General features: G+C 39.3%; 1 protein-coding gene across 3 annotated transcripts in view; it reads left to right on the top strand.

Annotated features, from left to right (window-relative positions):
- The window catches only part of SGCD (sarcoglycan delta), an 837,085-nt gene that overhangs the window by 463,309 nt on the left and 345,857 nt on the right, over nucleotides 1-27,919 (top strand). Inside the window, exon 1 of one of the 3 annotated variants that reach the window (XM_019750404.3) lies at nucleotides 8,917-9,365. The exons of the other annotated variants lie outside the window; for them this stretch is intronic. The gene's annotated coding sequence lies outside the window, so the exon portion shown is untranslated. Of the gene's footprint in view, nucleotides 1-8,916; nucleotides 9,366-27,919 lie in introns of those variants that run through there. 3 annotated transcript variants of the gene reach the window in all.

The raw sequence follows: 27,919 nt of genomic DNA on the forward strand, positions 1-27,919 counted from the left end.
ATAAATTGCTTTGGATAATATGGACATTTTAACAATCTTAATTCTTCCAAATTGTGAATATGGGATATCTTCCATTTATTTGTATCTTCTTCAATTTCTTTCATCAATGGTTCCCATTTTTCAATACAGATCTTTTCCTTATTTGTTAAATTTACTTCTAAGAATTTAATTTTGATGCTATTGTAAATGGAATTATGTTTTAATTCCTTCCTTTCTGTGTATATAAATGCAACTGATTTTTGTCTATTGATTCTGTATACTGCAATTGTCCTGAATTATTAGTTCTAACAATTTTTTGTTGTAATCTTTATGGTTTTCTATATATCAGAATCATCTTTTTTAAACAATTTAATGTCTTCCTTTTCAATTTGGATGAGTTTTATTTATTTTTATTGTCTAATTTGTCTACTTTAAGTAGAATGTTTAACAGGAGTGGGCTCCATTGTCTTGTTCCTGATCTTAAAGAAAAGCCTTTTAGCTTTTTATTGTTCAGCGTGATGTTGGCTGTGGGCTTGTCATGTATTATGGCCTTTGTTATGTGGAGGTGCATTCCTTTTATATCTAATTTGTTCAACATTTTCATCATGAAAATATGTTGAATTTTCATCAAATACTTTTCCTGCATCTATTGAGGTGATCATGTGATTTTTATCTTTCATTCTGTAAATGTAGTGTATCACGTTCATTGATTTGTATATGTTGAACCATTCTTGAATCTTGGATGAATTTCACTTGATTTAGTGTGTCTTTGTAATGTGTTGTTGAGTTCAGTTAGCTAATATTCTATTGAGAAATTTTGTGTATGTGTTTATCCGGGATATTAGCCTGTAAGTTTCTTATAGTGCCCTTATTTGGCTATTGTATGAGGGTAACGTTGGCATTGTAGAATCAGTTTTGAAGTATTTCCTCCTCTTCAATTTTTTGAAAGTGTTTGAAAAAAATTGTTATTTCTTCTTTAAATGTTTGCTAAAATTCACCTGTGAAGCCATTAGGTACTAGGCTTTTCTTTTTTGGAGGTTTTTGATTACTGCTGCAATCTCCTTACTAGTAATTACTGTTAGATTTTTCTCTTTTTTCATGATTCAATCTTGGTAGGTTGTATGTTTCTAGAAAGTTATCCATTTCTTCTATGTTGTCCAATTTGTTGGTGCATATTTGTTTTTAGTAGTCTCTTATGTTCCTTTGTATTTCTGTGATATCAGTTTTATAATTTTATAAAACTTTAAAATTTTATTTCAGTTTATAATTTTGTTTGAGTCCTCTATTTTTTTCCTTTGTTAGTCTGGCTAAATGTTTGTCAGTTTTGTTTATCTTTTCAAAAAAATCAACTTAGTTTTGTTGTTCTTTCGTATTTTTTTGGTTTCTATTTTATTTATGTTCTAGTCTTATTATGTCCTTTCTCCTGCTAACCTTGGGTTTAGTTTGTTCTTCATTTTTATAATCCCTTTAAATGTGAAGTTAGGTTGTTTACCTGAACTTATTTTCTTCCAATGTAAACATTTATTGCTATAAACTTCCCTTTTAGAACTGCTTTGCTGCATCCCTTAAGTTTTAGTATGTTGTCTGTCCATTTTTGTTTGTCTAAAAATACCTTTTGGTTTCCCTTTTGATTTCTTCCTTAACCTATTGGTTGTTCAGAGCATGTTGTTTAATTTTCACATATTTTTAAATTTTTTAACTTTTCTCCTGTTATTGATTTCTAGTTTTATGCCATTGTGGTCAGAAAAGATACTTGATATGATTTCAGTCTTTTTAAATTTGTTAAGACTTGTTTTGTGGTTCAACATATGATCTACCTTGGGGAATGTTCCATGTACACATGAGAAGAATGTTTATTCTCCTGCTGTTGGATGGAATGCTCTGTATATGCCTGTTAAGTGTATCTGCTCTATAATGTTATTCAAAACTGCTGTTTCCTTATTGACTTTCTGTCTGGAAGATCCATCCATTGTTGAAAGTGGGGTATTGATAGCCTCTGTTATTATTGTACTGCTGTCTATTTCTCCCTTTAATTCTGTTAATACTAATTTTATATATTTAGGTACTTCAAAGTTGGGTGCATATGTATTTACAATTGTTATATTCTGTTGATGAATAGACTTCTTTATCATTTGTCTCCTTGACATGTTTTGACTAAAAGTCTCTTGTCTAATATAAGTATAGCCACTCCTGCTGTCTTTTGGTTATTGCATGGAATATCTTGTTCTATCCCTTCACTTTCAGCTAATGTATGTACTTAAGATTAAAGTGAGTCTCTTATAGGTAGTGTATTGTTGAATCTTCCATCTGTTCAGCCACTCTGTGTCTTCTGAGTGGAGAATTGAATCCATGTGCATTTCAAATGAACATTGATATGTAAGGACTTGCTATTGCTATTTTGTTAATGGTTTTCTGACTGTTTTGTCATTTTTGTTGTTGTTCTTTCTGTCTTGCTGTCTTCTTTTGTGATTTGTTGATTTTTTTTTTTTGCAATAGTATGCTTTGATTTCTTTCTTTTCATCTTTGATGTATCTAGTAGAGTATTTTTCCCTCTGTTGTTACCACAAAACTTACATAAAACACCTTATAGTTATAACAGTCTATTTTAAGCTGATAACTACTTAACTTCAATTGCATACAAAATTACTCTATACTTTTACTTCTCCCCCATTTTATGGTTTTGATATCACACTTTACACTTTGTATATCCATTGTTTATCCATTAACAAATTATTGTAGCTGTAGTTATTTTTTGAAACTAGAGTTCAAAGAGTTTTACATGCCACCATTTTAATATTAGATATTTTGAATTTGATTATATATTTATCTTTACCAGTTATTTTTATACTTTCATTTTTCATGTTGTTAGTTAGCATCTTTTTGTTTCAAATTGAAGAACTCCATATATCATTTCTTGTAAGGCAGATCTAATGGTGATAAACTCCTTCAGTTATTGTTTGCCTGGCAGTGTCAGAATATTTTTTATTACTAGCAATTTTCATTGTTAGTTAAACAATAAACATTTATTAAGCAACTGTTATGTAGTAGACACTGCTAGTTGTGGATGTGCTCAACTATGCCTCTATCATGTAAATAAATTCCTTCTAAAGATGAAATAGTTTGAAATGTATAATATTAAATTTTCTGCCCTTCGCAGCTTTTGATATTTTTTTGGTATACAATTGCTGGGTGTGGGTGTTTAATTTGGAGGCTTAGCCTTCAAGCATCACTCCTCATTCAGGCGGCTTAAATTATCTGGGCATTCCTGCATCCAAAAGTTGTATTTTGTACCATTGAGCACTGAGTGGTGCGATTGCTTTCAAGTACAGGTCTTATTTATTTCTGCCTAGGATGGAGTCCCTATCATGAAATCTGGCCCATTTTTATTGAGCAATAAATTTTATTTCCAAATAAAAATGTGATATTTCAAGAATTTTACTTTCAGCAAGCTGTATTACATTGAGAAATTATGGACCAGAAAGAATTTTGAAAGAAATGATCCATGTTTTGTGCCGAAGAGAAAAGAATGCGTGCAACCATCTGTGTAACTACACCAGTATTTGCTTTACCCTGTTTAATTATTTTTAATACATACATTTGCAATGGGTTGGTTTCATTACTAGTCACATTAATTATCACATGTGTCAGTTCCTTTGCAAAGGAATGACTTACCTTGAGAATCCTTCATTGTACACCATGCAATATTTGAATTTCCAAAACACAAAATGACTTCAGCTTGGACACTGGCCAGTGGAGGTATCCTCAAAACTGTGGGTCATTGATTCGTCACTGAACCAAACTTCTCTGTCCACATTTCCTCCACACAAAAAAATGTCAACCAGATAATTTTGCACTTGGCCATTGAAAAGCAGGATTTTTTTTTGCTCTGTCTGTTTTGAAGAGCCAAAGCAGGGTGAATGTCATTTCCCATCACCTATTATTTATGAAATGAACCTTTCAATGAAAGGCTGACATATGTTACTGTTCTAATTTTCTGCCATTAGCTTACCTCTAACTCAGCTATTTTTGCCTTGCATATAATAAATACTTTTTTTCTACCCATTGATTAAATACTGCCTCATAATTTTTCTTAAAGAACTTTCTCTGGGCAAGATTATGACTGTGTCTTGGGTGCCCCATCATCCGTAGTTCACGGGGGAGTTTTGTCTGCCTGTCACTTTTTCTCAATTCCCTGATTAGCCTGCTCCTCAGTCCGTGGGGTGCAGATGGCGCTGATCCCATCCTTTTAGTCTCCAGGGTGGTCATATGAACCACATATGGCCACCACCAGAACCTCAGCCCCCTGATTATAGAGATTCGTTCCTGGATAAGTATGTGGCTCAAGCATGGCTACCTAGAGTCCTTCCTGGAAAGGACCCTTTATTGTCCCTATGAAAGTGACCTTTGGACCACCTATGGTCATCTCACTTACTACCCAATGGAGAGAGCAAACCTGGGAATGAAGTCAAGAGAAGCCTAGAGAAGAAGAGGGAGATAGAGCCTTGACTGCATTTTAACTGCTACTGTCTACCCACCTCCCCTTTAAAATCCACCACTAGGGGTTACAGTTATATGAGTTAGAACACCCCCCCACACACACTTTTCTTTAGGCTAATTTGAATGAGTTCTGAGTGCTGTAACCAAAGGGTCCTGACAAATGCCTCTTTTCAAGTTTGTCCCATGATTACTTTGTGCCTCTATGACTCACGGTATTATCTCCCTCCCAAGTGAGTGGCACAGCGAGCATCCTTTCCTAGAACCAAGCCGTCTTACCTGTGCCTCAGGCCTTAAGGACTTTGCCAGGCACCTGACTTGGTAGTTTCTCAAAGTCTGTCTCAGAAATGGCTTATTAGTTTCTGAGAATATTTACATCTTATAAGAGAACTTAGTATCCCAAGTACCATACAATATTGTAACATGTCAGAAAGATTAAATGAAATCTGAAAAGTTTGTTCACGTCTCAGCACCAAATTTTAAGGGGAGATTGGCCAAACTGAAACATTCCTAGAAGAAAGCAAACCAGATGATAAAAGGAACCTAAACCATAATGAAGATAAATGACCCAATAGTACCAGATATGTTTAAACTGTATGTCAAAATAATTCTTTTTAAAAAGATAATTTAGGAAACCCATTTTCAAGTAAGTCAAAGGCAGTTATTTATTCAAATGGTAAATATAAGGGCCAACCACATACCAATCCTAGACATTGGAAATACAGCTGGAGATGATGCAGACAAAAATCTTTGTCCTCATGGAGCTTGTGTTCTAGTTTAGAATGATGTTTTCTCTTTCATATGATCCTTAAGGTCAGAATTTTAACTGACATTTATGATTAGCAGCTATAGAATCTGTATGTGTTATATGGAAATATATTTCAGTGGTTAATTTTAGAACATGAAAAGTAGAAATCTCTGAAAAGCCGAGGTTGACATCTGTGGAAGGATTCCAGTTGTGGTAGCCATTGTACAGTGGATTCAGAATCCAAGGATTAGAAAGTGTAATAGGAAGGAGATCGATGAGTGACCCAGTCTAGGGATCTCTAGTGTCCTTTACAAAACTGAACACCAAATATTAGCGTATGTATTAAATAATAGCAGTGCTTACATAGTTTGAGCATTTGCTCTGTGCCATATACTTTAAGTGTTTTATTATGCATTACCTCACATAAGATTTAGAACGCTCATTATGCAGAAGAGGCAAATGAAATAGTATCGAACTATAATTTTTAAAACCTAAAAGCATCACTCCTACAAATGTAAAGTGAAAATATGGGGCAGATTTGATTTGACTCATTCATTGACGAGGGAATCGGGATGATGGTAAGACTGGTTCCAGTAGCACTGTGCGAGCTCCTTGTTTCAGGTGCATTAACATAGGAAGGTTAGCAAAAGATTGCTACATTAGATACGTATTATACAAAACCGGATAACGTCTTATAGTACAATACACCATCACATGTGGGAGTATCTTTTCTACTGGAGAGAAATAATTTGTATCTTTAACAGACAAAAGTCTCTGACATAACATGTAACTTTACTACATTTAGGACCTTTATTCAGTAGTGAACAGTGAATTGAACAAACCCCTTTTCCCTTAAGTAATTCTTGAGAGGGCATGTTTAACAGTTGCCACATAGGCCTTTGAAAAGACATGACAATCTTTTGGTCTTATTTTCAAGTTTTGGATGATTTTTCTTAACATTGGAAGAGTCCAGTAGCTTTTCAGGATTTTCCAGCTGGTAATATTGAAGCTGGATCTCGAACTGAAGTATCTCTCATAAATATCCACCATGGATGAGCCCTGTGGCCAAGATTTGGGGGAATTCAGCAACAGCGTCTTTTAGATCACATCACCGTCGTCTGCCTTTGTAAGTCTAAGTGAGTCTGAGCTTGGTTTTCCAGTTTCATGTTTGTTCAATTATTAAAACACTTCTAAACCACTCAAAATTGACTATTCCTCCTCTTTTGTTTCCTTCAAAGTAGTGGGGTGGGCTCTAAGACAAAGGCTCTGGAAGCCCAGCTAGAAATCTGATTCTTTAGCATTTGTAGCAGCTGTTTTCTCGGTAAGATTTCTTCCCTAGCTTATGGGATTTTGTAGTTGTTGCTGTTAATTTAGGAGGTTGCAGTCACCAAATGTGGGAATTGCAATTGTTGATGGTCTCCTAGTTTTAGAATGATTAGCTTGAGCTCTTCAGGTTTGGAGACCAAGTCCAGTTCTCTGCCTGTGGTGCTTTGTTCAGCCTCATGTAATTCACTGCAGGTTTGGTGGCACTGCTTTCCTCTCCTGTGAGCTAATCTTGAGGAAAGACTTCAGTGTTACGTTTAAGGAATAAATGGAAAGTAGCTGTGTGGCTGGTTTAATGTTCCACTAAGGCATTCATTCGGAAGCTTGCCTGTGTTTGAGGTGATAGGCCCCTATTATGTTAAGGTGGCAGAAAACTTAACTAGCCCATCAACAAGTTTATTCTAGAAACTGAAACTAGAATAGGTACGAGAGTACAGTTTTATTTTTAGGTAAGAGAAAGGGTCTCGGTTTTGCTCCATTTAAAGAAAACTAAATTGAAATTTATATATAGGCACTCTAATGAACACTTTCCATGGATTATCTCACCAAATCCTCAACAATTCCATGAAGTAGATCCTATGATTGTCCCCATTTTACAGATGAGGAAACTCAGGTCCAGAGAGGTTAAGCACGCTGACGGGGATTCACAGGCAGAGCTAAGATTAGATGGATCCAGGCCAACTGATTACAGGCCTGCTGTTGTGAAAGGTGGATGATACCACCCCTCCCAGATGCTGCTGGGATAGAGAAAGCACATAGAAAATTAGCCCACATCCTGTTTTCTAGTCTCAGCTCTGGCATTAACTGTCTTTGCAATTCTGGACGAGTCATCTAATCTCTCTGGGCCTCCATTTCCCTCCATAATATGAAGGGTAGAAACAATTTGGATTGGATGTTCTCTGGGGTTCCTTCCAACTGTGAAGTTTTCCGATTCTATAATTGCACCCTGGCCTTGGAGGTGCACATGCCCTCCTCCAACCCCCAACCCACACACATGCACGCTGCTTCCCCAGGCAAAAAGCTAATCCTGCTGAAACTGCTCATTGCAATTGGATGCTAAACTCCAGACCTCCCCAAATCCTATTATTTACAGCAGCCCCTGAGGAACACACAAGACTTTTACAATCTGGCAAGCCAGTTCTTTAAAATAAATGCGAATGGGGTATGATTTTTAGGGAGTAAAACATTAATACCAAAAGAAAAAAACTCAAAACAAATGAGGCTCTCTCTTTAAATCATCTCTTGTCTACAGTGTTACCTTGACAACTTAGCTTTGGTTCTTTAGATACTGGGTGTGGGGGCAGAGCCCCAGAAAGTAGTTTGCAGGCTCTCAGCCTCACATAGACAGGTGCTGGCTCAGGTAGTAAATGGCCAACTGTGATTGCATGGCCATCAGCTGTGGCTAGTTGGCCGTCAGCTGTAACCAGTGAGCCATTGGCCACAATATAACTGCTGTGGCTACGCGAGAAGGAGGGAGAAAGAATGGGGGCTAGCAAGAAGATGGCGGCTGGGCTGGCAAGCGCGGATGGCGGTTTGCGGACAGTGTGGATCCAGCCTCCAGTGAGAGTATAGTGCCGCCAGCGAGAATATAGTGGTATGACTCCCCTACCTATGGCTCCGTGGGTGTTCCTTTTTGGCCTCACCATATCCTGCGTTCTTGTATGGGGAGCGGGACCAGAGACCCCGCAGGCCTCCCTGCATGACAAATGGCGCAGCGAGCAGGGTCTCCCGCATGACACTGGGTTTTCAGTGTGGGAAAAGAGGCTTGTCCTCTTCGTATCTTTAGAGATTTCCTCTTGTCTTATGGAAAAAGAAAATGTCAAAGGTGGACCACAAAAGCCAGCAGAATGTACACAGGACATCTTGATGGAGTGGCATCCAGAAATAATCACAGGTGCACAGAATTAGGACGCATTCTGATGAAAGGTACATTCTTTTCTCCTTTCGATTTCCTATAATCATAACACACATTGCAACAGCCTGTAAAGTGTTACATTTTTGGACCAGTCCACTTATAGAGCAAAGAATAAGGAAAGTGCCTGAAAAATAATTGCATTATTTTTAGTCGCAGCAGCCATAGATGCACACATCAGGATGACGGGACAACTCTGAAGTACAGAACTGGCCTGGAAATGCTAAAAATACTGTTGCCCCTCCAGCAGTTGAAATTTTGAGCAAAGACTCAGGCAAACCCACGTAGGGAGATCCAATTAGAACTCACATCTCTCAGCTGTAATAGGCTCGTTATCAGCACTGGCAAGAACTCAGGGGGCTACTGGGGGTCAGCCAGGAATGTGAACGGAAGGAGCCAGCTCAAAAGGGGCAGTGTGGAGCAGCAGAAAGAGAAGACTTATCTCCAGCATCTAGCACCACAGAGCTGAGCCTGTGTGGAGAATGGCTGAGCAACCCGAATTGGTTCTAGAAGTAGTTTCCTTTGTGGCTGTGAATGTGAGCCCAGCAGACGCCGTGAGCGTTGGTGCAGGGGAGCGAGTCCGTGCTTGACACATGTGTTTCCCATTGATAGCTGGAGACAGCCCAGTAGCTCCGAGTTGGCCTGACAAAGCCGTATTGAAGCACAGACAGAGTACGGTTTCAAAGCAGTCAGAAAAAGAACGGGAATGCTGTTCAGGAAATTCTTCAGGCATGGGCAGGGACTTGGCTGCAGTTCTACAGTTGGAAAATCTGACTGGGGCAGCTTCTGAACACGGGCTGGGCCTGCTCACACTCGGCAGGCCAGTCGGACGCCTCCTTCAGAGCCTCTGCGCACACTCCCGGATTGAGGGCGATTTTCACCAGCTGTCTTGGGAAGCAGAAAAGAGAGGTAGGGTGCGGTTACCTTCTTGCATTTCCACACTTCTTTTCACTTTGTAAGCCTGCTGTTTGTTTGCACGTCCTGAGTTTTCGAGTGTGTGTGTGTGTAACTTAGAACGTCATCGCTTAATCATTTGGTGTGGAGTTGTAATCTTTTCTTTCTCCCAGCTCCCTTCAAGATCTGATTTTCAGCAAGGCAGAGACACTTCTGAAAGTTAGAATTTAGCTGGCAACATGATGTGAAAAGAAAAGTATGTGAGTTTGTGTCGTGTCGCCCTGCTCCAACCTTCTGGAACTTTTCTGTGTGTAAGGACAGTTAATTGGCAGGAAAGATAATTGTAGATGAAACTGTGTTCTTTGCTTCATAAGAATTTTGAAAGGCGCATTTTTAGCAGAAAATGGCTCTCATTTTAGGAGGTAATCAGAGTTTGAAGTTTCTATTTTGGATAAGACTTGCAGAGTGTGGGAGGAGGTATGTATGCATGAATTCCTGGCCTCTTTCTTGTATTATTACATGGAATTGTGATGGTCATTAAGGAGTCCAGTGATCTATTTGACTAGAAATATACTGGATCAACATTTGTAATTCTGTTTTTATAATAATTTTCAATTTTTTTCTGAGTTGAAGAAATAACTGGCAGTTTTTCTCTAAAAAAAACACTTGTATTTTTATGAATAGAAAACTAGAGAGTAACAGAAAATAGTGGTTTACTCAAAATCATTGTTAAAAGATACAGGCATAATAGTGTGATTTTTATTTCATTGATCTCGTTTTATACCTTCCTGAAGAGTACTTTTTTAAAAAAATCAAATTTTAAATAACTCTTTCTCACACATATCAGCTATAATGCAGTAGAGATTTTCACCCCTACTAGGAAAGCTATATACCTTCCTACATGCTTAGCATTTAGAAAATATACAAAATAACGTAATAGTATTTAAGAAGCTGGTTCAGTTCAGAAGGAGCTCAGCTGAATCTCACTACAGCTTTGTGAATCCTGGCAAGGCAGTCAGTGACAACAGTGGTGTTTTCCAAAGGGGTTTGGCCAAAAGTCTGGTTGGGAAAACAGATGAATGAATGGATTCTTGGATACTTCTTGAATAGCAGAAAAGTAGCTAGAGCTCTTAGGGTGTACCTCTATAAAAACAGGTGTGTGTTTACTTTAGTTCTAAAATCTCTCAACAAGTAGCTAATAGTAGAGAGTAAGATTAATGGGTGTAGGAGGAGAGCAGTGTGGGAGTTTCTCATCTTTCTCTGTGTAGGACCTACGATGAGTGGGCAGGCATTGTGTCCTGTTGTTATCCAGTTGGCATCCAACCAACAATTTTATTTTCTCCCCAGTTTTCCACTTGGAGGAGGGAATTTGGGAAATGACCTGCAACAGGTTTTCATATTCTAAGAGATGACACACAAAACTTTTCTTCATCAACCTCATCTTTGTGTTGGGTTGGGATGGGGAGAGTTTGGGAACCGTAGGACATGAATAAGAAAGGGGTTCTGTTGGAAGTCAGGAGAGAGAGTGGCTACACTGTGTGTTTTTCCTAAGTGCCTATTGAGTGAGCAAAATGCCGAGATAGACTAGGAACTGACCTGAACTGTAGCCAAGCCCACTGCCAGTGAAAAAGGAGACGCAAGGGAGCTCTAATGTCATACTCCTCTAAATTTAGTGCGTGGCAAGCATTGAGCAGAACAGGCGTGAAATGGCAACTACAGGTTGCAGGATTACGAGCTGTAGTGCCTAAAATTTGCAAGAACTCTGTAGTTCCCCTCTTTAGAAGCATAGGAGGGAAAAAAATCAAGCTCCCTTGACTTTTTGAAAAGAAAGAAAGAAAGAAACAAAACTGAGTGGAGGGTAGAGGAATCCAGGGCAGAGGTGCCGGCAACGTGGAGAGAGGTGTGGCCATACCTCAAACTCGGCAGCCAGGGCAGAGGGGATGTCGGGCGTCAGTGGCCAGATCTAAAATACAGTCTCGATACAGCAAAAACCAGCAGGCAATGATTTGTTTGATTTGAAGTGTGTGGATAAACCATGGCCTCAGTGCAGAAAATTATTTCACCCTCTTCACAATAGGAGACCCCATGGTCAGGCTGTCCTGCTGTGACTTCTGGAAGTAATCAGAAAGCACATTTTGTAAGAATGGCATCGCCCAAGGGTTCAGATTTCCTAAGCAAGGAGGGCCCAGGCCCTTAAGGCCTTATTTTTAACTCTTATTTGTTCCGTCCAGAGATATTCCTGCAGGGTGGATGTTGAGTGAAGGCGCCAGCTGGAGGTGGGTCAGTGATCGCAGTGAGCAAAACTTGTTGAAGGCTCTGCACTTTGTTATTAAGACAAATTCTTGAAAAGGAATATAAAATGTTATATATGCTTTATTTTAATGAATGAATTTCTTTAAATTATATTTATTTATATTATTTTAAAAACCATCCCCGAGGGAGTGTACCACATTGTTGGTGGAGCTATTTTTAATATTTGTTTCATAATAGAGGGAGGTTCCTGGGATCATGGATTTCACCCTCTGGAAGGGGTTCAGGCTATTCTGTAGTTCAGAATTTCTTGAGCTTCACTAATATAGCAACTCCTTTTAACAGCAGTGGAAAAAAGATCCATGCGTCCGTTGTTGATTTTGTTATTCTATTGTCATTTAAATATGTACAAACCAAAAATACCCACTTAGATATTATCCCTAGAAGCGAAGATATTACCTCTGTTTTAATCATTGTTGCACAGCTATAACACTAAAACAATTGTATGAATTAAATACAAAAGAAAAACTACATAATAGTAATATTCAGATTATCAAAATTGGTTTCTTACGTAGAGGTTTACTAGAGTTTAATAAAGCTTTCATCATGAACATGGGACTGACAGTTACCTGGAGGTTATTTTTATTTCAGTGCATTCATATTCCTGCCTTTTGGACAGACACTTGATTCTTTCATGACTTTTTTGTCCTTAGATCTACTTTCACTTGCTGCCATCATGTCCTTCGACCTGCACCTGCAGGGAATGTGCCATTTTGTGTTATAACACACTCTGTTCCTTTCTCATTATTTGTGACAGAATGGCATCACTTGTTGCCAACAAGATCATACAGTGAAGACAAACTCAGACACCCAAACTGTGCAGTAGTAGCCAGTGGTCGTACCTCAGATCTACATTTGCTAGGACAGAATTCACATAAATAAAATAAGCACATCAAAAGCAAAGAAAAATACAGGAACAGATTTGGTAGAGAACTCTCAGACCCCAGGTGACTTGGGCACCCCTCCTTAAGAGATGCTGATCATGGCCCGTTCTGTTCCCTGGAGGAACCCCTGTGGAACTCTGGGGGGGAACAGCCCTGAAAACACCCGGTCTGCATTTCTGATGTTGGCCAGCCACTTTTATTTGTTGCATACGTATATTGAGGCTTTGCAATGTACTTCATTTGGAAAGAGTTTTAATGCTGTTGTCAGTGAAGATGACATTGGACGGCGAGTGCCAGAAGTTTATGCCCACAGCAGCTTAAATGTGTAAGAGCTCACTTTTGCACGTACATATGAGGACCACACCTAGACAGTCCAGGACAGTAGCAGCAGGTGAGCAGTGTTCCCGAGGACCAGAGATTCCTTTCTGTCCCACCATCCTCAGCCTTTGAGCTCAACTCCCCATGCTCATCTCTATGTGTCATGTTCAGGTCGGGGCAATGGTGGCAGGACAGGAAGGTGATAAATATTTAGCCTCATCAGCCTTGCCCCTTTTCACCCCTCCCATATAGACTTCCCCTAGTGTCTCAGAATACCCAACCAGAATTGGCCCCATGGCCACGTGCTCACTGGCCCCATGGAATGATATTACCATGAGAGGTTTAGGCCAATTAATTATGTCCCACCCTCTGAGTGTGGACTAGGAGCCCACAGATTCAGATCAAGGGCTTTCTGCCTAATAATGAACAGAATTCTCATAGCAGCGAACAGCAGGGAGGATGTCTGTGGGACAGACATGGATAGTTTGGGTCAGAAATGCTTAAAAAAAAAAAAGAATCAATGAACAAGTACATTTGAAAAACACTGCTCTAATAATCCGTTTCTTCCATTGTAAAGAAGTGGACCCTGAGACCAGAAAAGAACACAGGCAGTCTGAGAGGGTAATGCTTCTTGTTCCTTGACTCTGAGTCCGGCGTGGACTGCATGTTATATGCATGGCTCAGTAACAGCTGAGTGATTCTTCGGAAGCCATGCTAGAGACAGTAACATTGCAGTGGAATCTTACTGGTAGACAGTCCCTCAGAAATTACCTGGTCCCATTGTTTCTCAAAATCTGAATTAGCATTTCTGAGATTAGAATTAAGAAGTGCTTTATTTTTAAAAATTCCCCGAGTGATTGTGTTGAAGCCAGTAAGACACTGGTCCACAGACTGAGTTTGTTTAATGTAGTTATGGCTAAATCATTGTCCACTGCAGGGTTCCATTTGTAACTATGTTCACAGATGCCAGCCAGATGTGATGACAGAGAACCTCCCTACACTGAAGCAGCTGGGAGCGTTGTTTCTCATCTCAAACCTCCTCAGATTGGGCCAAATCCGTGTCTCTGTACTTTGTAACCCATGTCGTAATCTCTAAAACTATATAGGCTACTGTCATAATCTCTTAAATTACATTTGAGGGTGGTAAGTGGTTCTTGGTGCAGAGCTGAGGTGAAGAGAAGGTAGAGGTGGTCAGAAGGTGGTCATAGGTCCTGACTCCATTGGTAGCTGGATCTCAGTTTTCCCATCTGTGAAATGGAATCAGATTTTCTATTTCTCATAATCTATGGTTTTTATAATCCCTCAACTCTCCTATTTCTGTATGGATGTCTTAGTTGAATTATTTCACCTATTCCCGCACCAATATCTTTTAACATTCCAGTTAGCATCCTTCTGACAAAAATTCAGTTCCCTGCTCTCAATTGCAGTCATCTGACATGTCATGTGCCCCTTGACCCCATGGAATGATGTTACCATGAACAGGACACCATGCAGCTGTTAACCCAAAGGGAAAAGGATAATTATAAGGGAGAAAGCACAGTAAGAAAGAAGAATGGGAGGTGGGAGTGATCTTGCAGCAGAAGAAGAGTGATTACTGTGTTTCCCCGAAAGTACGACCTAGCCGGACAATCAGCTCTAATGCATCTTTTGGAGCAAAAATTAGTATAAGACCCAGTCTTATTTTACTATAATATAAGACCTGATCTTATATAATACATAATATAGTATAATATAATATAATATAATATAATATAATATAATATAATATAATATAATACCGGGTCTTATACGACTGGGTGTTACATAATATAATATAAGACCGGGTCTTATATTAATTTTTCCTCCAAAAGACGCATTACAGTTGATTGTCCAGCTAGGTCTTATTTTCGGGGAAACAGGGCATATTGTAAACTGAGCCCAGGCTCCGAGGCAGACAACCCAGGACTGTGATCCTGGCTGTGTGACGTTGGACAAGTTATGTCATCTCCATGTGCATAGTTGTATCATCTTGAAAATGGACATGGTAGTATCTACCTCATAGTGTGATGTGAGATTGTGCGTGTAACCCACTTAGCATGGTGCCTTGCACACAGTAAGGAGTTAAGTATTTTAGCTATCTATACTTAATATTAACTGAGTCAGCATGAGCCACGTTGACAAAGAATGCAATAGGCAGATCAAGATACAATGAAGACTTGAGGCAATCAGCAGAGGAGAGAATGTTTCACACGGAATCGTCCAGGTTACTTTTTCTGTGTTGCCTAAATTTCTCTGCAGATTCCCCTGTCTTCTTTCTTTCACCTTTGCAGCTACACCGAAAGGCGGTCATCTTCATTACAGCTTCACATTCTTGTTGTCAAGTTTGAACCGTCTTATGTAAAGGAAGCCACGTAAGCTGTGGCCCCAGGGTTGTCTGTCAGACAGGTCGGCAGGACTGGGTGAGGGACGTGTGTCCACGGTTCACTAAGTGTGTAAGTCCTGTGAGGTCAGTTTGCTTGGAAGTCTCTGCTGGTGGTTGTCCTAATGGAGCTCTGGATATACGGGTGGGTGTGGAATGATGACTTTTTTCTCCTTTTAAAACCAATAATGCGATGACACCTATTTAAAGCAAGCACAGCTTCCAGATAAAAAACTACATTGCCATGGATTAGAAACTCTCTTTGCTCAAAACACTTTCCCTGGCCGGAGTGATAGGATCAGACTCTTGTCAGCACCCTGACTTCCGAGTAATACGTGTCTGAACTTCTGAAACCCTGTAGTTACTTGCTGGGGTTGAGGTATTCAGCCACTGAAACTCCTCTCATTAACGCTCAAGTAAATAAATTCCAGGGTTCATTCCTTTCTCCAGGCAGATCAGTCAGCACCACCCCATTGTCTTAACTCTGGTTGGGGTTGTGGTACTGGGCCTGATGCATTCCATGAGAGCAGACTGCTTAGAGCCTGGAGACAGCTGATCCTTTCTTGCCTGTTCGTCTACCATCTCTCTTGTTCTGACTCCTCCTAGCTCTTTCCCTCTATTTTTCATTCTGTTCCATCTTCCTGTTGCCTGTTTTTCTCTCTCTTGTTTGTGTAGTATGTGTCTCCTGAAGTCATCTGCTGCTCTCATTGGTCAGGAGTGTTGGTAATAGACCGGAGTCTGGACAGCATAACTTTGACCATGTAATGACAAACATTAACTCCTAAAGTTGGCCATGACCATGGAAGATTTGGGGCCTCACTTCTGGGTCACGTGCCCACTGGAGTTTCCCAGGCAGAGGCAGGTCACAGTCACAGACTAGCAATCCGAGGGCTGGCCTCTAGGCACATTTTGGTTTATTATGTTTGTGGGTTTTTGTTGTTGTTGTTGTTTTTTGTTTTTTGTTTTAATTGACTTAGTTACAAAGTATTTAAACATATTGAGATATTACGTACAACTCTAGAAAAAGCTGAAGATGGGCATCCCCGGTCTGATTTCACACAGCGTGGCAGTTGGTGGGATCTGGGCAGTTCCTGTTCCTGAGTAGGTGTGTATCGACTTCATCCACTGGCTCCACCTTCCTTATCTGTAGGTGTTGACATTAATAAGCTCTCAACTCATCTGACCCTCAGAATGTGGAAAACTCGAGTGACCATTTGTTCAGTTGTTTCAAGGGTGGTGCATATAGTACCATTCTAGATGCATAGGAGAGAAGGTCAGGTATTATGACTTGATTCTCTTAGAGGACAGTGTTGAGATGGGATAAGTATCTACCAAGAAGAAATGCAGTAAGCAGCACGGTGGTCAAGAGCCCAAGTCTCAGAGTCAGAGATTCCTTGGAAAATCACATCATATGATTGTACATAAGATTACAAATTTTAAATGTCATAGAATCCAGAACAGTCCCTGCCTCTGGGGATGGGGGTTGATTAGGAAGGGGCATGAGGGAACTTTCTAGGGTGATGGAAATAGTCCCTATCTTGATTGAATATTGTTTATACAGATGTACAGATTCATAAAACTTGAGCTGGATAGTTAGTATATGTGAATTTCACTGTAAGTGAGATATACCTCAACAGACATATGTGAAGGCATACGAGGTGCTTATCCAACTGTATAATAACGTTTTAGGTATTATTGTTATCATGCTTGTTTCTAGACACTTGGATTTAAAAAATAATAACATGACTAAAAATGAGGTGATGAGCATTTCCTTTCAGACCACAGATTTCATTGCAAGTGTTTGAGAGCTTAGGTAATAGTTAAAGATCCTTACCGAACACAATCGTCAGGGGAGAATCTACTGGATCAATGCTAATTTTATAGAACTATCGAATCACTATAAAAGGATGTATCTAATTTGTTGTAGCTGTTTTTCATGATGTGGTAAAAGCTTATAAGTTTCAGAGACATATCAAAGATGGTTTATTACCTGGGGGAAAATGCCTATAGAGAGAGTAATATGCACCCTGGCTGAATTATAGTAGTTGCTCAATAAGTATTTGATGAATCGACTTGAAATTAATACCCATGTTGAGAAATACTAGCTAAAACTGTTAACAAAAGATTTTTTGAATCAGTAACCATGCTGTTCTGACCACAAATATACATACATCTGGAAGCATTTAACATAGGAATTGAGAGAACAGTTTTTTCAGCCAGGTACTCTGGGTTCAAATTCTTGCTATGTCTTTAACAAGCTGAGTGAGTTTGGGTAGGTTACTTAACCTCTTAGTTTCTCAGAGGCCTCTGCTGTAAAACGAGGGCAATAATAAATAATACCTACCTCATAATTATATGTCTGTGAGGATTAAACAAGTTGAGTAAAGCATTTAGAACAGTGTCTAGCACATGGCAACCATTACTCAAGTGTTTGTCATCAGTTTTAGATGCTTTTTTTTTTTTTTGTATTAGGAAACCGATGGTTTTGTTGTGATTTGCCTTTGGATATTGTTCAAAATGCATATGTGTAGTGTTTGATGAAAGTGATATCTAATAGGAGTTTAGGTTGAAAAGATTGAAGCCTGGGATTTTTAGGAAACATCCTGGGTTTTGGTTTAGCTGACTTTGGTCTTGTTACTGATTCACTCTGTGATCTTGATTCAGTCATTTCACCTCCCTGAACTGGTTTTCGCATCTGCTAAGTAATAGTTTGAACTTTGTATTGTCCATGTTCCCTTCAAGCTTTGTGTCTCATTCTTTGATCTTAAGTGTTTGTGTCGTGCTCATTGTTATATTATTACACAGCTTGGTCCCCAGGTCACAGCTAAGCTGTAGTGGCTTGACTGCAGTTGTCATTATCTGGTTCTGGTCAGAATCATCCACGGGGATTCAGGCAGCACAGACCTTGTACCACACAGGGTAGCTGGTTTCTTGAAAAGGATCTGTCTCTCCTATGAAGAAAGCTGTGAAAAGGGCTATTAAATTTACAGTCAGTTGTTTGAAATTTTTTTTTTTCTGTTCAGGAATGTTCAGTTTACATACTCTTTTCTGGCCCTGAACTTGCAACATCAAGGACCATGTTGAAAATGTGTGTGTTTTATGAACAGCCAAATCTTCAACAACTCTCAAGGTTCCTTCAAGTCTTTGGTCTGATAGCACCATCTCCATGAGGTCAGCCTTTCCCATGCTTTTCAAATGTGAAGCTGCTCTGCTCCCCACCCCACCCCCAGCACTGCTGATCCCCGTTTTCTTGCCTCTCTCTCTCTTTTTTTTTTTTTTTTTTTTTTTGTCTTTTCCTCATAGCACTCATTCTCTTTAACATAAGTGTCAAACATGGTGGTCATGTTTGTTGTCTGTTTCTCCCATCACTGCCTCCTGCCACTGCCATGAGCTGAGGCATCTGTGTTGTGAGGTGATGGCCGTGTTTGTGTGCACTCCACACTAAATGCATACCTAGGTGGTGATTCTTCACACTTGCATCTCGTTGGGGAAAGCCAAGTCTGCCTCATTCTATGGGTAATGGCAAGGAGATCAGGCCTGAGTTGGAGTCTACACCCTAACCAACTGGATTCCTCCAGAGCATTCTTTCATTCTTTAGGAACTCCGTGTCTTAATTTATGAAGTAGTTTTAATACCATCGATCTCCTAGAGTGTTGTCAGAAATGTATGAGCTCATATATCTGATAATGCCTCATACAAATGTATGTGTGTGTTCCACAAATGTATTTCTGTCTGAAACTACTTCAACCGGCACTTCACAAATCTAAATCTCTAGGACAGTATGAATTAATGTTCATAATTATACTGAAGTGTCTTCTAATGCGTCAGAGATAAATATTTTGAATTTATATATAAGTGATGTACTTTGGAAGAGAACTTTAATGATATCTATAAGGAAACATATATATATGTATATAATATATACACACACACACATGCACAAATAGACACACACACTCACACAATTTGATCTAGCAATTTAGTTTCTCAGGGCTTCTCTGAGAGATACATCTGGACATATGGGAAACATTTACGTTCCATTCCTATGGCTTTAAATAATACTCATATGCAGGAGACTTAAATGTTTAATCTCTAAGCCCATTCTTCCCCTTGAATTCCAGATGCGTTTTGAAGTGGCTTGGTGATGCCACCCCCTGGATTCTTCTGTGCATTTCAAAATCAGTGTGACGACACAGAGCTCTCTGTCTCCCCTCCACACACTCCATTTGCTCCCGCCCCATGAGCCTGCTATTCTCCGAATGTTCCCCATCCTGAGGGATGGCACCTTCGTTCACCTCACTGCTCACACCGGAACTCTGGCCTTCTCCTTGACTCCTGTCCTTTCCTTGCACACACTGTATGTCTCAGGCAGCAGTAAATCCCATGAGCTCTATCTTCCAAATGGATTCCAAATACAGCAACTTGCCACTTTCTCCCTCACCTCTACCCTGGTCTGGGCGACGCTGTCTGGGCAAGAGTAGTGGTCATATGCCCCCGGTTTCTCCACGTTCATTTTCATCCCTTGCAGTCCCATTCCTTAGAGAACAGCTGGAGTGACCCGAAGTGAAAATCTGCTTCTCTCTTTCCTATCCCTCAGTTCTCTGAAAGTGACTCTCACCATCAGCACCATACCAGGCTTATACTATGGCTCACAAGACCCGGTGTACAACCCTCTGCCTGCGCTTGCAAGCTTATTTCCCCCTCTTGTTCACTCTGATCTAGTGACACTGTCCTTTAGACATGCCAAGGCCGCACCCACCTCACAGCCTATGCACCTGTTGGTGCTGTTTCCTCTAACAGGACCGCACCCCCCACATGTCCTCATGCTTTACTTTCTTACTGTTAATTATTTGTATTTTAATTATTTGTATTTCTCCACTAAGAGAGGCTCTCCTTATGCTATAGACCGGAGCCTCCCCGGTCATTGTCTCTTTTTCCAGCTTTCCCTTTTCCTTCATAAGATTTACTCCTAGTAATAAGTATGAAAAGTTACACGTCTGTTTGTTTATCTGCTTATCATATCCTCCACTTGAAGGGAAGGTCCAAGAGGCGGGAATCTGTCCTTTCACTGCTAAATATCTAGTGCCAGCTTATAGGAAGACCCGACACGTATTTATTTTATTTGAATAAGCACTGGGAACAGAAAATTACTAGAAACCACCTCACTGTTCATCACTAAGGAATTGGTTAGGTTAAATATCATGTATCCATGCAATTTAAAACTATGTTTCTATGAGACTATCACTATGTATGTTTTTATGGGACAATCACTATTAAGTGGACCAACCTAGATTTGGAACAATAAAGAACATACAATATGCCCTTTTGTGTAAAGAAAGGAAAAAAAATTAAACATGTGAGTATGAACTCAGTGTATATATTGAGTAAAGCATGAATATGTGTTAAATATTTCTATAGGATAAAAAAATATATATGGTTATAGTTGCCTCTGAGGAGAGAAGCTAAAAGTGTGAATGAAAAAGGGATTTTCTTAACTGTGTGTTCTTTGGTTCTTTTAAATACATGCACTTGTCTAATTTTTTTTTCAGTGTAAAATGTTCAAGACTTACATAATCAAATTCTTAGAAAACTAAAATATGGAATACCTAACTTTTAAATTAATCAAAATATTTGTTTAAAGAGAACATGATGTTCCTGGATCATTTCGCATACGTATTAGGTTAGTACAAAAATAATTGTGGTTTCAAATGTTAAGTGCAAAACATGCAATTACTAATAGTTATTTACTGTCCTGGATGAATTTTACAAGGAAAAAAATGTTCATCATTACATCAAAAGTAAAAATGATGAGTTTGTTACAATTTTCTAAATTGTGCCAAGCATTAGTAATCCAAGACTAATGCCTTGTATGGATGCCTGAATGAAAACAATCCTTGAAAGCAGATAGTTTTCAATCAGAGACCTCAAAATTAACATGGCTAATGGAAAACTGTTTATATGCCAACACAATCCAAAATGACTCAGATTCCATAACAAACTCTAAAAACGGCGAGGAGCCTGTGAGGTAACTGCCTTCCACTATTTATGTGAACTGGTTACAATCATATACAATGACGAAATTCATGTTTACTTTTAAATGTATTGGAAATTTTCACGTGCCGCGTCATCACCAACAAACCCTAGCTCACTTGATTTGTAGCACTTGTCTTATTTCTAAATAAGATAATATAGTTATTCATCTGGCTAATAACGTAATTCTTCACTCCCTACCATGACCTGTAAGGTGCAGCCCCACGGCCTCTCTCTATAAGCTTGTTCCACCTCTACACCTCACCTTAATTGTCACTTGGTCAGAATGACCAGTGTGGGCCTTCATGGAATCCTGTTTTCTTCCTGGCACCTAACTTTAGTTCTAATAGTTTCCTCCATTTACTTGTTTATTGTCCATCTCTCCCATTAAACACAAGCTTGATGAAAGCAGAAATACAATCATATTCATCCATTTGAAGACCTAGGTATCTCCAGGATCCACTGTGGTACCTAGCACATGGCGGATGAGAAAAACAATTTTTTTTTCCTGTTGAAAACAGATCCAGACTGGGAATTTTCTGGAAGGCCCAGTCTGTTTTGCCATGTTTCTTCCCCCACAATATATAACATAGTGTTACACTCATTAGCACTCCCCTAAGTTCCCTTATAGAACAAGGTATTATGAAGCCTGGTGGGTGGAAGAGTCCAGCAAGCATTTGTGAAATGCTTCCCTGTTCTCAGCTCTACCCCATTAGTAGAGAAGACCATGGCCCATAAAGTTTTACAGGCCCCAAAGAAAAATCACCAGGAAACTTGATGGCATTGACATGTCTTTAGAAGGTTACTGATTGTTTTTTAATCGCCCCTCAAAACATAATGCATTCTCGCACAGCAGGTTGATAATGCAGATACTGTCACTGTTTTCCAGATATTTTATTTGGAAGGAAAACACTTGTTTTTCTCCTGAAGAAGAACCCTGCTGAAATAAAGCACTGAGTGCAGACAAAAAGTGATGGCTTCAAACAGTATGATTCTAGAATATGTATGCAGCCTCCCAACGTGTGCCTGCTGTGTATGTTTCTGCCCCAAGACCTTCCATCATTCTTGTATCAACTGATGCAATGTTGGAATGGGGAGAAGTATAAGATTCTCTAGTAGATGGTTGGTACTGGCCAGATTTAGGAAGGGAAGGCAACATGGTATAAAATCTATGACCACCTGAGTCTGATCAGGCCGGCTTCTGCATTAAGATGTGAAAGGCTTGTCAAAGAGGTGGGACTCATCACCTTGAAGCTCAGTGTGGTTAAACTGGGCATCGAATGCAGCTTCCTTAATTAGAGGGGCAGCAGCTGCAGGGGCCAGGGGCCACTTAGGCTGGGCCTGATTCAGGGATCCTTGTGACAATTTCACAGCAACCACGCGCTTTGTGCAAATCCCTCTGTGGCTCCTATGTCTGATGCTGGGCATTTGTGAGGCCATTGGAAAAGCTTGTCTAGGCATCAGACAGTCACAGCAGGGTTGCTGGTGGCTGCAGTGCAGAAGGGACACAAGGTCACACAGCCTAAGAGGAGGTCCTTCCCAAGTCCAAGTCATAAAAGTGGATCTTCTCCTCGAGACTGTCACATTAAATTAGCACCAGGCCTGGATTCTAGAGTGGTATGTGATTCCAGGTATGATGATTTGAAAGAGGTTATGGCTCTCAAAATCATGTTTTAATAATACGCCCACCCAGATCACCTTCCTTGGAAACCCTACATCTATTATATTTGGCAACTGTAATTAGCCCATTATTATAGGTGGTTATTATGTTACGACATTGCCTTGACTATTGGTATTATAGTTCCTTCTTATCTAGTGGCAAAGCGACAGAAAGTTTCACTATATTCATTCTTTGGGGAATGTAATCCTATTGCATTTTGTATGCAAGAAACAGATTATCTTTAAGTCACCTGAATTTGTTTATAAACAGGTGAACACTGAAAATAGCCTCATGAAAGAATACAATAATCTTTTGGATTTCAGCCTAGTTAACATGAGTATAATTGCATGCATCTTTGGAAAGGGAGGCAAGTATAAGTTTTCATTCCTTTGTTTCTGATCTTATAGCTGTTTACTTATGGCTGGAGTATACACTTTGCTATTTAGCATTGGCTTTATTTTTATTCACTCATTGAACAAATGTATACTAAGATAGACAGACAGATAGATAGACAGACAGACAGACAGACAGACAGACAAACAGAATTACATACACACACATACATACACATATCATTGTTTAGGTGCCATTGGCGTTGAAAGAAGTTTTAAATACTTAGAAGAATTTAGGAAATCTTTAGAGAAATGATATATATGACTAAAATATGTTGTGTAATAATGTAAAGTTGTTCCCAAAATCTGATGAAAAGTATTCCTGTCTTGTAATTCTCAAGAAAAAAGGTGAATTTGAATACAGAGACTCCTTTTTAAAATTCGCATGCCGATACACCCCCTCAAATGCAAGAAAGCTTCCTAGAGGGACATGTTAGATGGGTTGAAATTCATTTTGCTGAATTATTCAACTTTTGGGAGTGTTTTGAGGTATGATTGGTATAGAAACAGGGGGGGAAAAAGATTGTTATAAACCATCAAACAACAAATACTTATTCTGCCCCTACGTGGTCTGGCATTGCTGCTATTATAAATCAGATTATCACTCCCTTGTTTCCAACCTGCCATAGGCTTTCAGGGCCTTCTCAATTACATCTGACTTTTCAATATGGCCTCCAAAGCCCAGCGTCATCTGACTCTAGCCAGCGTTTTCAGCTCACGCCCTTCTCCACTTCACTCACTGCAGCCAATCACACAGATTTTGCTCACACGGGGCATTTGCTTTCTTTCCTCTGCCTGGAACATTTTTTTACCCCAGCCTTCGCCTTGCTGTCTTTTTCTTATCCTTCACGTCTCAGCTTAAATGTTACATCCTCAGAAAGCTCTCTTTTGATGAGTCTGAAAAGTACCTTCCATCCTGTGATGCTCTCTTTAACATCACCATATATATATATATTTCAGTGTAGGTACTGTTTCTTTATGCACGTACTGTTCATTGTTCCCCAACCACCTAGGCTGTGAGCATCATAAAGGCAAGGTAATTCTTTCTGTGGTATCCTGAAACCCTTCACACAGTATATGGAATTTGATCAATGATCAGTAATTATTTGATGAGGGAGTAGATGGATGAAAGACATTTAGACACATCCAGTCTGAGATGGGAACGGGTTAACATGGTAAGTTGAATTGCATTCTCGTAGAAGCATAAAGTGCAAGTATGACACTAAGCATTGTTTCTGAGATGAGAGAGAGAACACTAACTCATATTGTGAATCTGTTAGAAAGAAACACAGAGGAGAGTTTGGAAAGTCTGATAGTAATCAAAGATATCGAAAAGAAGCCCTGGGCCTGCAGTGTCCTGACTGCCAAAGAAGAAGGTGGGAGGGAGAAGTTGTCAAAGCGTCAAGCTTCAGAAGGCTCAAGGAAAATGGACATTAAGAAAAGTACATTAAATTTTGATCAGGGACATCACGAGAGGTTTTTGAATGGCCTATGTCAGTAGATGGTTGAGATTCTGAGATTCTGAGGATTTGCCAATGATCTGGGAACCCTGGGCATCAATGAGAGTAAAATTAGGGAACATGTAGAGAGGATAATAAAGGTAAGCTAAGTTTTTTTGTTTGTTTGTTTTAATATGGCAGAATATGGCAGAAAAGATCTATGCTCATTGAAAAACCAAGACTGCAAAGAACATAATATACAATATACTCCTGAGAGAGGATGATGGAAAGGAAAGATCCAGGGTAGCAATGCAGCGAAAATGTGAAAGGTAGCAAAGTACTGTTTCCCCGAAAATAAGACCTAGCCGGACAATCATCTCTAATGCATCTTTTGGAGCAAAAATTAATATAAGACCCGGTCTTATTTTACTATAAAACCGGGTCTTATATAACATAACATAATATAATAATATAAAATAATATAATATAATAATATAATATTAATATGATATGATATAATATATAAAACCAGGTCTTCTATTAATTTTTGCTCCAAAAAATGCATTAGAGCTGATTGTCTGGCTAGGTCTTATTTTTGGGGAAACACAGTATATATATTTAGGGTTGGGAGGAAGATGGGTGATCTGGTGAGAAGCAACACAACACGAGTAGAGGCAAACATGGACCTGGGATTCTTTTCTGTGTTGGATCTAAATCCGTGTCTTTGAAGCATGGTGCCTGGGCTATTACTATCAGAACCAACTTTGGTGCTTGTTAAAAATGCAGATTTCTGAGCTGCTCCCAGACTTACTAAATTAGAATCTTTTGATGTGAGGCCTCGAAATCTGCATTTAATCAAAATCTGGGAGGGTTTCTTATGTATTCAAAAGTCTGATGGTCACTCCCAGTTCCAGATCATTGTGCCTGCCATGGGGCTCAGCTGAGCAGTGACGTCTCATGGTGGTGTTTTGGTGTGTGCTTCGGCACCCTTACAGGAGGGGCCAGGGGAGGATCAGGTTTCGTGAGGCCTGAAGCTTAAATATTATGTGGGGCTGTTTTAAGGAAAAAACCAAAAGAATTAGAAGCACAAACCTACGTTAAAAACATGAATATGTATTTAGAATGAGAAAGAAAATTAAATTATTAATTTTAAAAGAAGGCATATCATAAAATCCAGAAAAATAATATTGTTAATAATTAACTATCTGACATACTTTTTCTACAGGTTTTGGTTGCATATCCTTTCATACTCTCTTCATTTGACAGCTACTTGGCACTATTACTTGCTGTATAGACAATAGAAAGATAATTGTCTACTATGGCAATTTCAATAGAACTTAATTATTTTTCTTTTTACTGTAGATGCATAAAGAATGTAACTTTATATATAGGATACAGACACGCAGTGCATATAACCTGCAAACACAAGAAGTCAGATTAATTTTATTTTCTGTGATTCCCATAAAAAAAGAAAAAAATTGTGGAAAATTTATAGTTACATATGCTGAATTGACTTATTCTTGACAGAAGATAATTTCCATTTTGACTAGGTATCAGTGATAGTTGAATCATACATTTGAAATTTGATGATTATATAGTTGATGATGAGAAACAAATGTCCAACTAGCTTCTGGCTTCTCTATACCCACATATTTCTGGTACTGGCCATTATAGGAGATGCTTACATTGCAGTGTGTCTTTTGGTCCTGTGCCTCTGTGGCACCATGCTTGGTGAGTTGGCACCAAGGGTGTAAGAGCTGCTGAAAGACATTTCTGCACCAGGAGAGTGAGCCATAACGTACCTCTACAGGAACGTGTCTGCAAACCGTAGAGATATATATCACTGCACCCAAACTATGTGAACCCCCAATTTAACTTCCGGTTAGTTGGATCTCCAAAATGCATGTAAATCCTCTAAAGCCATCCAACATAAAAGGAAGTTGAAAAAGACAGCGTCTTAGCTAATTGCAATTAATACATCTAACTTAAGTCAGTTTTATAAAACATTATGACACTGTTAGTGTATTGCTATGGCCCCTCTTAGGGCTGAGGAAGGGGCTGGACAGTGGAGGACCTGGAACTTCACCTTCATTCCCTGGACATCAAACTTCTCTGGGGAAGAATCAAAAAGGAACGCAGATTGGAGATTGTATTTCCTCTTACGTTTTTATCATTTCAACATGTTTTGATTTTTTACTAAAAAAATTAATGAACTCAGCATATCTTAATTTTCTCTTTCTGGGCAGAATTATTGACAACAGATGTATCCATTACAATATGTTCAGCTGACAAGGCTTCCTCATGTAATCATTCATACAAAATTGCTTACTCCCTTCCCTGTTCCTTATTTATTGATCGATCAAATGATCAATCCATCAGTCTATCTCTTTTTAATTACAAAGGCACAGATTGGAGTTATTTTGTGGCATTTGGCTGAGCGAAGTAGGCAGGATGTATGGTAGAGATACAGGAGCCCTCATGACATGCAAAATATGCCACTGCACCAGGCATCAGAGGATCTGAGTTCTGATCCCCCTCAGATTCTAATTTCCTATGTGACTTGAAAAGAGAGTTACTTCCCCTTCTGGGCTTTGAGCACCTCAGCTAGTCAGTAACCTTGCGTGGTTTCTGGAAGTACAGGGCAAAGTCATTGGTTCCTAGGAATACATGTGTTCTGCAGAGGTGTCTCAAGGGTGGGCAAGCCCTTGCTCTTGCTTTAAGCAGAGCTCTGCTTTCTTGCTATTTTATATGCTAGAGTTTGTCTCAAAGTATTTGTCTTGAAATGGTTGTGCTATGAAAAAAGAAGATGAAGACCATTTTTGAGATAAGTTTTTCCAAATTCTTGAAGTGACCTGGGAAGCTTTTTAACTGTTCTAATTCCATCCTAGAGCTCAGAATTTAAACGTGAATTTGCATGTGTTAAATTTCTTTTGGATTCTGCTGCATTGAGAGACATTATTCTAGACTAGTGATATGCAACCTTGTTTACACTTTAGGATTATCTGGGGAGCTTTGAAACATGCTGAATCCTGGGTCCCACCCTTGTAGATTATTTAATTGACTTGCACGTAGATGTTTTGGAGAGCTCCATAGGTGCCTCCGATGTGCGTCAGGATAGAGTGTCCCGAGGAAAGATAA

The sequence above is a fragment of the Rhinolophus sinicus genome, chromosome 5 (genome assembly GCF_057876585.1).
Source record: "Rhinolophus sinicus isolate RSI-liver-muscle chromosome 5, RSI-T2T, whole genome shotgun sequence".
NCBI classification, from domain to species: domain Eukaryota; kingdom Metazoa; phylum Chordata; class Mammalia; order Chiroptera; family Rhinolophidae; genus Rhinolophus; species Rhinolophus sinicus.